Genomic DNA, 10,839 nt, shown 5'->3' on the forward strand with positions numbered 1-10,839 from the left:
AGGGCTTTGTCAAGCCTGACCTTAAAAACCTCTAAGGAAGGAGATTCTACCACCTCCCTAGGTAACGCATTCCAGTGTTTCACCACCCTCTTAGTGAAAAAGTTTTTCCTAATATCCAATCTAAACCTCTCCCACTGCAACTTGAGACCATTACTCCTCGTTCTGTCATCTGCTACCATTGAGAACAGTCTAGAGCCATCCTCTTTGGAACCCCCTTTCAGGTAGTTGAAAGCAGCTATCAAATCCCCCCTCATTCTTCTCTTCTGCAGGCTAAACAATCCCAGCTCCCTCAGCCTCTCCTCATAACTCATGTGTTCCAGACCCCTAATCATTTTTGTTGCCCTTCGCTGGACTCTCTCCAATCTATCCACATCCTTCTTGTAGTGTGGGGCCCAAAACTGGACACAGTACTCCAGATGAGGCCTCACCAATGTCGAATAGAGGAAAACGATCACGTCCCTCGATCTGCTCGCTATGCCCCTACTTATACATCCCAAAATGCCATTGGCCTTCTTGGCAACAAGGGCACACTGCTGACTCATATCCAGCTTCTCGTCCACTGTCACCCCTAGGTCCTTTTCCACAGAACTGCTGCCTAGCCATTCGGTCCCTAGTCTGTAGCTGTGCATTGGGTTCTTCCGTCCTAAGTGCAGGACCCTGCCCTTATCGTTATTGAACCTCATCAGATTTCTTTTGGCCCAATCCTCCAATTTGTCTAGGTCCTTCTGTATCCTATCCCTCCCCTCCAGCGTATCTACCACTCCTCCCAGTTTAGTATCATCCGCAAATTTGCTGAGAGTGCAATCCACACCATCCTCCAGATCATTTATGAAAATATTGAACAAAACCGGCCCCAGGACCGACCCTTGGGGCACTCCACTTGATACCGGCTGCCAACTAGACATGGAGCCATTGATCACTACCCGTTGAGCCCGACAATCTAGCCAGCTTTCTACCCACCTTATAGTGCATTCATCCAGCCCATACTTCCTTAACTTGCTGACAAGAATACTGTGGGAGACCGTGTCAAAAGCTTTGCTAAAGTCAAGAAACAATACATCCACTGCTTTCCCTTCATCCACAGAACCAGTAATCTCATCATAAAAGGTGATTAGATTAGTCAGGCATGACCTTCCCTTGGTGAATCCATGCTGGCTGTTCCTGATCACTTTCCTCTCATGCAAGTGCTTCAGGATTGATTCTTTGAGGACCTGCTCCATGATTTTTCCAGGGACTGAGGTGAGGCTGACTGGCCTGTAGTTCCCAGGATCCTCCTTCTTCCCTTTTTTAAAGATTGGCACTACATTAGCCTTTTTCCAGTCATCCGGGACTTCCCTGGTTTGCCACGAGTTTTCAAAGATAATGGCCAATGGCTCTGCAATCACAGCCGCCAATTCCTTCAGCACTCTCGGATGCAACTCGTCCGGCCCCATGGACTTGTGCTCGTCCAGCTGTTCTAAACAGTCCCGAACCACTTCTATCTCCACAGAGGGCTGGCCATCTCTTCCCCATTTTGTGATGCCCAGCGCAGCAGTCTGGGAGCTGACCTTGTTAGTGAAGACAGAGGCAAAAAAAGCATTGAGTACATTAGCTTTTTCCACATCCTCTGTCACTAGGTTGCCTCCCTCATTCAGTAAGGGGCCCACACTTTCCTTGGCTTTCTTCTTGTTGCCAACATACCTGAAGAAACCCTTCTTGTTACTCTTGACATCTCTTGCTAGCTGGAGCTCCAGGTGCGATTTGGCCCTCCTGATATCATTCCTACATGCCCGAGCAATATTTTTATACTCTTCCCTGGTCATATGTCCAACCTTCCACTTCTTGTAAGCTTCTTTTTTATGTTTAAGATCCGCTAGGATTTCACCATTAAGCCAAGCTGGTCGCCTGCCATATTTACTATTCTTTCGACTCATCGGGATGGTTTGTCCCTGCAACCTCAACCTCAGTCCATTCATCCAGCCCATACGTCTTTAACTTGCTGGCAAGAATAGTGTGGAAGACAGTATCGAAAGCTTTGCTAAAGTCAAGGAATAACATCCACTGCTTTCCCCTCATCCACAGAGCCAGTTATCTCATCATAGAAGGCAATTAGGTTAGTGAGGCATAACTTGCCCTTTGTGAATCCATGCTGACTGTTCCTGATCACTTTCCTCTCCTCTAAGTGCTTCAAAATTGATTCCTTGAGGACCTGCTCCATGATTTTTCCAGGGACTGAGGTGAAGCTGACTGGCCTGTAGTTCCCCGGATCCTCTTCCTTCCCTTTTTTAAGAATGGGCACTACATTAGCATTTTTCCAATCATCCGGGAGCTCCCCCGATCGCCATGATTTTTCAAAGATAATGGCCAAGGGCTCTGCAATCACATCCGCCAACGCCTTTATCAGCCTTGGATGCAGTGCATCCGGCCCCATGGACTTGTGCTCATCCAGCTTTTCTAAATAGTCCTGAACCACTTCTTTCTCCACAGAGGGCTGGTCACCTCCTCCCCATACTGTGCTGCCGAGTGCAGTAGTCTGGGAGCTGACCTTGTTTGTGAAGACAGAGGCAAAACAAGCACTGAGTACATTAGCTTTTTCCACATCCTCTCTCACTAGATTGCCTCCCCCATTCAGTGAGGGGCCCACACTTTCCCTGACCTTCTTCTTGTTTCTAACATACCTGAAGAAACCCTTCTTGTTACTCTTAACATCCCTTGCTAGCTGCAACTCCAAGTGTGATTTGGCCTTCCTGATTGTCATTGCAGACTTTAGATCTCTTCCCATGATTATTCCAAGATTATAGCACCTTCTCTGAGAGGGACTGGATCTCCTTTTACTGTGTTTTGTACTGCACTCTTTACCACCATTTCATCCTTGGGCTTTGGATGCTTTAGCCACAAGCAGGTCCGCACAGCAGCTGCAGAAACAACTAAGAAGTCCTTTTTCAGGTCTTCTTCACCTTCTGATTCCTTCTATGGGGCACTCTAGACACGGAGTCTGCACTGATGTTCTGCTTTACTGATTTATACTGCACTTCAAAAGTGAATTCAGTAAGTTGGGCCATCCACTGGTGTTTGACTGCGCTTAGGTTAGCCATTGCCCGGTGATGGAGAGGATTGTGGTCGGAGATCACCATGAATTTAGCGTAAACTAAATAGTCCTTAATTTTTCAGTGACAGCCTACTTCAGGTTCAGCAGCTCTAGTTTTAAAGCACTGTAGTTTTTGACATTCCTTTCCGACCTCCTTAGCTCTTGGCTCACATATGAGATCCCATGCTTGGCCCCCTCCTGCCTTTGCCTGAGCACCATGTGCAGGCTTTCACTGGTTGTCACTATGAATGGCAGGCTAAAGTCGGGATATGCAAGGACAGATGGTATCTAATTTTTCCATACGACTCTGAAAATCTTTGGAAAACACAATAGCATTATCCAGTTATATCAGCAAGATGTCTATCAGGAAGATGACCCCCCTCCATTAGTCTCTTGAATGTAGCAGGCACATTGCACAAGCCAGTTGGCACATGGATCCATTTAAATAGCCCAAAAGGAGTTGTTACAGCTGTGCTTACCTGGTCTTGGTCTTCCACCACAACCTGGCAGTAACCAGATATCAGACTGAGAGTTGAAAACAATCTCACACTTCCTACACATCCAGTGATTCTTCCACCTGGGGTAGTGAGTAGGCATTCTTAACATCATCTCAATTTCCTGTAGTCACACCAGAATTTCACCCCACCATCCTTTTTGATTATAATAACTGCAGGCGACGTCCAGGGGCTGTGGCTTTCCTCAAGGACACCTTGAGCCATTAGGTCCTTGATGTGTCTTTTTACTTCCTGTAACATTTGCAGCGAGATCTTCTGCTTTATTGGGACAGCATTTCCGGTGGGTATTCGGTGTGTCACTGTGGTGGTGTAACCAAAGTCTCATGCAGCCCTGGAGAAGACCTCTTTATGTTTCTCTAGTGGTACCCACAAATGGCCAACCTGTGTAGGGGTTAACCCTTGGAGATCTATTTGGACTGGAACTGGTAGTGTTCTGCCCTGTGTCACTAGCAAAGGGATAAACTGCACTTTCCCTTTGCCATCGTTAGTTCATCCCAGTCTTCCAGTGCCACCCTCCTTCAGGTCAGTCTATCTCTGGAACTCTGGTTCAAGGGCACATCTTTATGGCCTTCACACTTGAGTTTAGCAGCCTTAGTGGCACTTTGCCTTTGGGGGCATTAGTGAGTACATTTGCAATGAAGAGCTGTCATAACCATACAGCTAAGGGTAGCCTAGAATTCCTCCTTACCTGTAAGGGGTTAAGAAGCTCAAATAATCTGGTTGGCACCTGACCAAAAGGACCAATGGGGAAAGAAGATACTTTCAAGTGGGGGGGTGGGGGCTTTGTTTGTGCTCTTTGTTTGTGTATTCCCTGGGGAAGCAGAGAAGCATCAGGTCAGAAAACTCTTCTCCTAAAATCATCCTAAAATTAGTCTCAATATTGCAAAAAGAGAAAGTAGATAAGGCAAGGTGCGTTAGATTATCTTTTGTTTTTAGCTTGTGAATTTTCCCTGTGCTAAGAGGGAGGTCTATCCCTGTTTTTTTGTAGCTTTAAAGTTTTGCCTAGAGGGGAATCCGCTGTGTTTTGAATCTGATTACCCTGTAAAGTTACCTTCCATCCTGATTTTACAAAGGTGCTTCTTTTACTTTTTTTTCTTTATAATAAAGTTCTATTTTTTAAGAATCTGGTTTACCTATTTGGTTGCTAGATTATTCTCAAGCCTCCCCGGTGAAGGGGCTTGGAGGGATATTTTAGGGAAACAGGAACTCCAAGTGGTTCTTTTCCTGAATCTTTGTCTAACTCACTTGGTGGTTGCAGGAGTACGCATCCAAGGACAAGGAAGGAGTTGTGCCTTGGGGAAGTTTTTAGCCTAAGCTGGTAGAAATAAATTTAGGGGGACTTTCATGCGGGTCCCCACATCTGTACCCTAGAGTTTAGAGGAGGGAGGGAACCCTGACAAAAGCCCATTAGGGAGTCTGGTTCTACAAGTAGTCGATATCCATCAGTGTTTCCTGGTACCTGGCAGCATCTGTCAATAATCTCACTCAAGGGGGTTATAACCACCTTCTGTCTTTCTGCCACCTTAACATAGCTGATTTCTCCAGTGGGACCCAGGAAATGACCCTGTTTCTCTGCTTGGGCCAGTGCCTGCTTCAGTGCGGCATCCTTAGGTTGCACATGACAGTTCATCTCCTGCATTCCTTCTCCTACCAGTAGTAATTCTTTCAGCTGTTTTATAATACTCATTCTTAGAATTCTCAGTACCCTATTTGCCATTAGAGTCTTCTCTGGAGCTTTGTCTTTTAGGATAAAGATGCATTTCCCTAGGACAGTGGTCACCAGATCCTGGAGCTTCTGACAATTGATCGCGATCTCTGGCCACTAAAAGTCTGGCACTGCAGCAGGGCTAAGGCAGGTTCCCTGCCTGCCTCAGCCCCGCACCACTCCTGGAAGCAGCCAGCACGCCCCTGCGGACGCTGGGGGTGGGGGCGAGGGGCAGGGTCTCCAGGTGCTGCTCCTGCCTGCAAGCACTGCCCCTGCAGCTCCCATTGGCTGGAAACAGGGAACTGCGGCCAATGGGAGCTGCAGGGATGGTGCTTTCAAGCAGGAGCAGTGTGCAAAGCCATGTGCCCCTCTCAGAGGCATGCTGGCTGCTTCTGGGAGTGGCATGGGGCCGGGGCAGGCAGGGAGCCTGCCTTAGCCCCACTGCACCACCTCCCAGGAGTCACCTGAGGTAAGTGGCATCTGGAGCCCACACCCATCCTGCACCCCAACCCCCAGCCCTGAGCCCCCTCTCAGAGCCAGCACCCCAATTCTGTCCCAGCCCAGAGCCCCCTCCTGCAGCCAAACTCCCTCCCAGAGCTTGCACCCCTTACCCCCTCCTGCACAACCTCCTCCTTAACTCCAAACCCCTCAGCCCCAGCCAAACCCCGCACCCCCTCCCAGACCCCAACCTCCTGCCCCAGGCTGGTGAAAGTGAGTGAGGGTGGGAGCAAGTGACGGAGGGAGGGGGGATGGAGTGAGTGGGGTCGGGCCTCAGGGAAGGGGCAGGGTAGATCCTGGGTTGCACTTAAATTCAAAAAGTGATCATGTGTGTAAAAAGGTTGGAGACCACTGCTGGAGGATTATTTGGCCCATGTACCCTACACCTGCTTCAAGACATCCCACTATCCATTAACTGCCATTAGCTGTACAAATTGGGTATTGTGCATGGTCATCTTCTCCTTTAATATTGGCAGTATGATTGAAATGATGGTGACTTCTGAGACAGTGTCTATCAAACTTTGGGTCCTCACCATCCTAGCCACTATGGATGTAGAAGACCTCTATACCAAGATTCCACACAAAGATGGACTACGAGCCATCAGGAATAGTATCCCCGATAATGTCACGGCAAACCTGGTGGCTGAACTTTGTGACTTTGTCCTTACCCATAACTATTTCACATTTGGGGACAATGTATACTTTCAAATCAGCTGCACTGCTATGGGTACCCGCATGGCCCAACAGTATGCCAACATTTTTATGGTTGACTTAGAACAACGCTTCCTCAGCTCTCGTCCTCTAATGCCCCTACTCTACTTACGCTACACTGATGACATCTTCATCATCTGGATTCATGGAAAAGAAGCCCTTGAGGAATTCCACCATGATTTCAATGATTTCCATCCCACCATCAACCTCAGCCTGGACCAGTCCACACAAGAGATCCACTTCCTGGACACTACGGTGCTAATAAGCGATGGTCACATAAACACCACCCTATACCGGAAACCTACTGACCGCTATGCTTATCTACACGCCTCCAGCTTTCATCCACACCACACCACATGATCCATTGTCTACAGCCAATCTCCACGATACAACCGCATTTGCTCCAACCCCTCAGACAGAGACAAACACCTACAAGATCTCTATCAAGCATTCTTACAACTACAATACCCACCTGCTGAAGTGAAGAAACAGACTGACAGAGCCAGAAGAGTACCCAGAAGTTACCTACTACAGGACAAGCCCAACAAAGAAAATAACAGAACACCACTAGCCATCACCTTCAGCCCCCAATTAAAACCTCTCCAACACATCATCAAGGATCTACAACCTATCCTGAAGGACGACCCATCACTCTCACAGATCTTGGGAGACAGGGCAGTCCTTGCTTACAGACAGCCCCACAACCTGAAGCAAATACTCACCAGCAACCACACACCACACAACAGAACCACTAACCCGGGAATCTATCCTTGCAACAAAGCCCGTTGCCAACTGTGTCCACATATCTATTCAGAGAACAGCATTATAGGGCCTAATCACATCAGCCACACTATCAGAGGCTCGTTCACCTGCATATCTACCATTGTGATATATGCCATCATGTGCCAGCAATGCCCCTCTGCCATTACATTGGCCAAACTGGACAGTCTCTACGTAAAATTATAAATGGACACAAATCAGACATCAAGAATTATAACATTCAAAAACCAGTCAGAGAACACTTCAATCTCTCTGGTCACTCGATTACAGACCTAAAAGTGGCAATTCTTCAACAAAAAAACTTCAAAAACGGACTCCAATGAGAGACTGCTGAATCGGAATTAATTTGCAAACTGGATACAATTAACTTAGGCTTGAATAAAGACTGGGAGTGGATGCGTCATTACACAAAGTAAAACTATTTCCCCATGTTTATTCCCCTCCCCCCTCTGTTCCTCAGACATCCTTGTCAACTGCTGGAAATGGCCCACCTTGATCATCACTACAAAAGGTTTTTTCCCCCCGCTCTTCTGCTGGTAATAGCTCACCTTACCTGATCACTCTCATTACAGTGTGTATGGTAACACCCATTGTTTCATGTTCTCTGAGTATATAAATCTCCCCACTGTATTTTCCACTGAATGCATCCGATGAAGTGAGCTGTAGCTCACGAAAGCTTATGCTCAAATAAATTTGTTAGTCTCTAAGGTGCCACAAGTCCTCCTTTTCTTTTTGCGGATACAGACTAACACGGCTGCTACTCTGTGACCCCTGCTATGGTTATCTCCACTGTCAAGCAGTCCTTGAATTCTCAACAACAGAAGTTGCTGAGCACACCAGCATCATCAGAGTTCTGCTCATTGTTGGCACGAGCTGCTCTTTTCCTGGGGACAGCCGTAGAAACCCCTCTGTCCCTACCTGGGTCGCTTGTTCCTGGTGCCCCTTTGGTTTTGGGTGCCTGGAACTCTGGTCTGCTTCTCAGTGGACATTTTTGGCTAGTATGCCCTGGCCTTTCACAAGTGTAACAAATGTACCTTCCCTTGTTGTTCTGCAGCAGGGATCTTCACGATCCCGGTGCCCTTGGATATTTTGGTGTACTAGTGGAGATTTTTTCTTTCATCACCTTGGTCATCAATTTCAGCATCTCCCCTGTTGGACTGTCAGTTTCTGCACAGCTTCATTTAAATTTTCCAGTGTAAACTGTGTTTGTGGCAAGGGCCTTTTCCCCAATAACTACATTCACTAGGCCCACATTTTGTGTATGGGGGTTGGGCATAGCCATCTCTTCCACAGGAACTTCCTCTCCTTCAGACCACACAATGGCAGTTTGCATGAGTTCATGGAACTTCTTACTGGGCTCTTCTTTAAACTTTGTCTTCATTTCATGGCAGAGGGAGTCATCCCAAAGCCATAGCATTAATTACTCTTTTAGGACCATATCTGCATTTGCCACTCATAGAGGGTTTCGCTGCTCCACTTTATTTATTCTCTACTAGGGGGCAATATGTGTTGCCCGGATAGTTTCACCAGACTACTGTTTTCTTTTAAAGAACTCCTTTAGTCGTGTTCCTTGTCTCCAAACACTTCTAGGAGTTCAGGTATCTTTTCCAAACCTTTCTTGTCCGCCATTGCCATAAACTTTACTGTGTCATTGGCCTGGCCGTTGAGATGCTCCTCTAAGAAGTGCATGTGATCTTCTTTAGGTACTCTTTGCATGCACATAGCTGCATTCACAGACTTGATCCTCTCCCCTACTGTAAGGTCTCCTGGCCTAGTTGGGAAATAACTGAACTCGGTGACCTTCTGCTCCTGTGGGACATTAATAGTAGGGTTTTTCTTAGTTTCCACTGTCTGTTGGTCTATTACAGCCTTAGCCAGTGATAAGGCTTCTCTCTCTGCAGTTCCAGCTTGTCATAACTCCTCAGCCTGGTCTGATAATTTGTGCTGAAGCTCAGCAAACTGGGCCTGTTGTTCTTCAATTCCAGCCATCGTAGGGTTCTCGATCAGACCTGGACAGTGCTATCAGAATGGGGTGAATGCTAAGGATAGGATCCTGTTTGTGATGCCAATTATGTAAGCAGGGGAATGGTCCCACAATCGTGTGGAATTTTCCTGGCTTCTCTAACATCCTAGTGGAATCAGATGGCAAAAGTATCTGAGTCCCTGCCCCAATTCCCTTTTCCTGGATGCCTGCCTCATCGCAAGGACTCCTCTTCCACTCTCCTATGTGACAGAGTCCTCATTGTCCCAATAAGGCTAGGCCCAGGATTCCTGGGCTGCTTAACCACCAGCCTCTTTGTGGGTCACTCAAGACAGAGTCTAGGATGTCCCCGTTCTGGTGTACTTTCTCCTCACTGGCTACTCCCCTGACCTAGTGATCACTACAGTGAATTTAAACCACATGCAATTTATTAGACAGCAGTAGTAAAAAATAAGGGATACAGGTTAAAGGATCCAGGCATGGTGAACACCATAAACAATAGTCTCTGGAACTCAAGAAAATTCACAGCCTATTCCTTACATGTCCCAGGCCTCCTTCCCAGGACCTGCATTTGCTGCCTTGATACCATGGGTAAGACACCTGCTCTGGTGGTGGCTACATGCCCTCGGGGTCCAGATGGTGAGACCCTTCTCAGTATTGGTTCTCCTGTCAGGTTTGCACTCCTGCCCCCAGAAGTCCAGCCTTCATGACCCTCTTGTCTGGCAATATCTTCCTGTGTTGGGCCCTCTCTGCCCAGGGTCCCCACCTTGCTCTCCCCAGCCGCTCACTGTGCTCAGCTCCAGTATTACTTGTGGCATGGCTAGCCTTCCGCTATCCTGGTTCTGGCCCTGCAGCTCCCCACTGTAGTTCAGTCCTGGCTCACCATCAGTGTGGCCGGTCTCTGCTGCTCTGGCTCTGGGCTGCTGCTCTGCCTCCAGCTCAGATCTGCCTCTGGGCTGCAGCATTCTCCCCGGTTCTGCCTTACTCTGTCCTGGCAACTCCAGCTCTCACAGAGAATGGGCCCTGGGCTCTCAACTCCCCCATTGGTCTGCCCACCCTGTCAATCTGGCTGAGTTGGAGGACTCTTCCCATTGGCCCTGGGGACTGTCAGTCTCAGGATCTTGACTCTTCAGCCCTTCCCCTTTCTCTGTTTTTGGTTGGAGAGAGCCAACCAAAGTTTCAGTAAGGGGCCAACAGCTTACTTACCTTCACTGTTAAATGTGTGCCTTATTACCAATTTGAATGCTTCCAGCCTTTGGATCTTTTTATGCCTTTGTCTGTTAGATTAAAGAATTCTTGACTATCTGAAATCTCTTAGTCATGTAGATACTCGTAGAGTGTGATCAAATCACCTCTTAACTTTATCTTGGATAAACTAAATAGATTGGGCTTTAGTCTATCATTGTAAGGCTTATTTTCCAATCTTTGAATCATTTCCAGGCCTTGAATCACTTTTTTCTGAACGCTTTCCAATTTTTCAACATCCTTTTTGAAGTGTGGACACCAGAACTGGACACAGTATTCTAGTAATGCTCACACTAATGCTCTCTATTATAGATAATACCATCTTCTTACTCCTACT

Source organism: Caretta caretta, chromosome 2 (assembly GCF_965140235.1).
Source record: "Caretta caretta isolate rCarCar2 chromosome 2, rCarCar1.hap1, whole genome shotgun sequence".
NCBI lineage: Eukaryota > Metazoa > Chordata > Testudines > Cheloniidae > Caretta > Caretta caretta.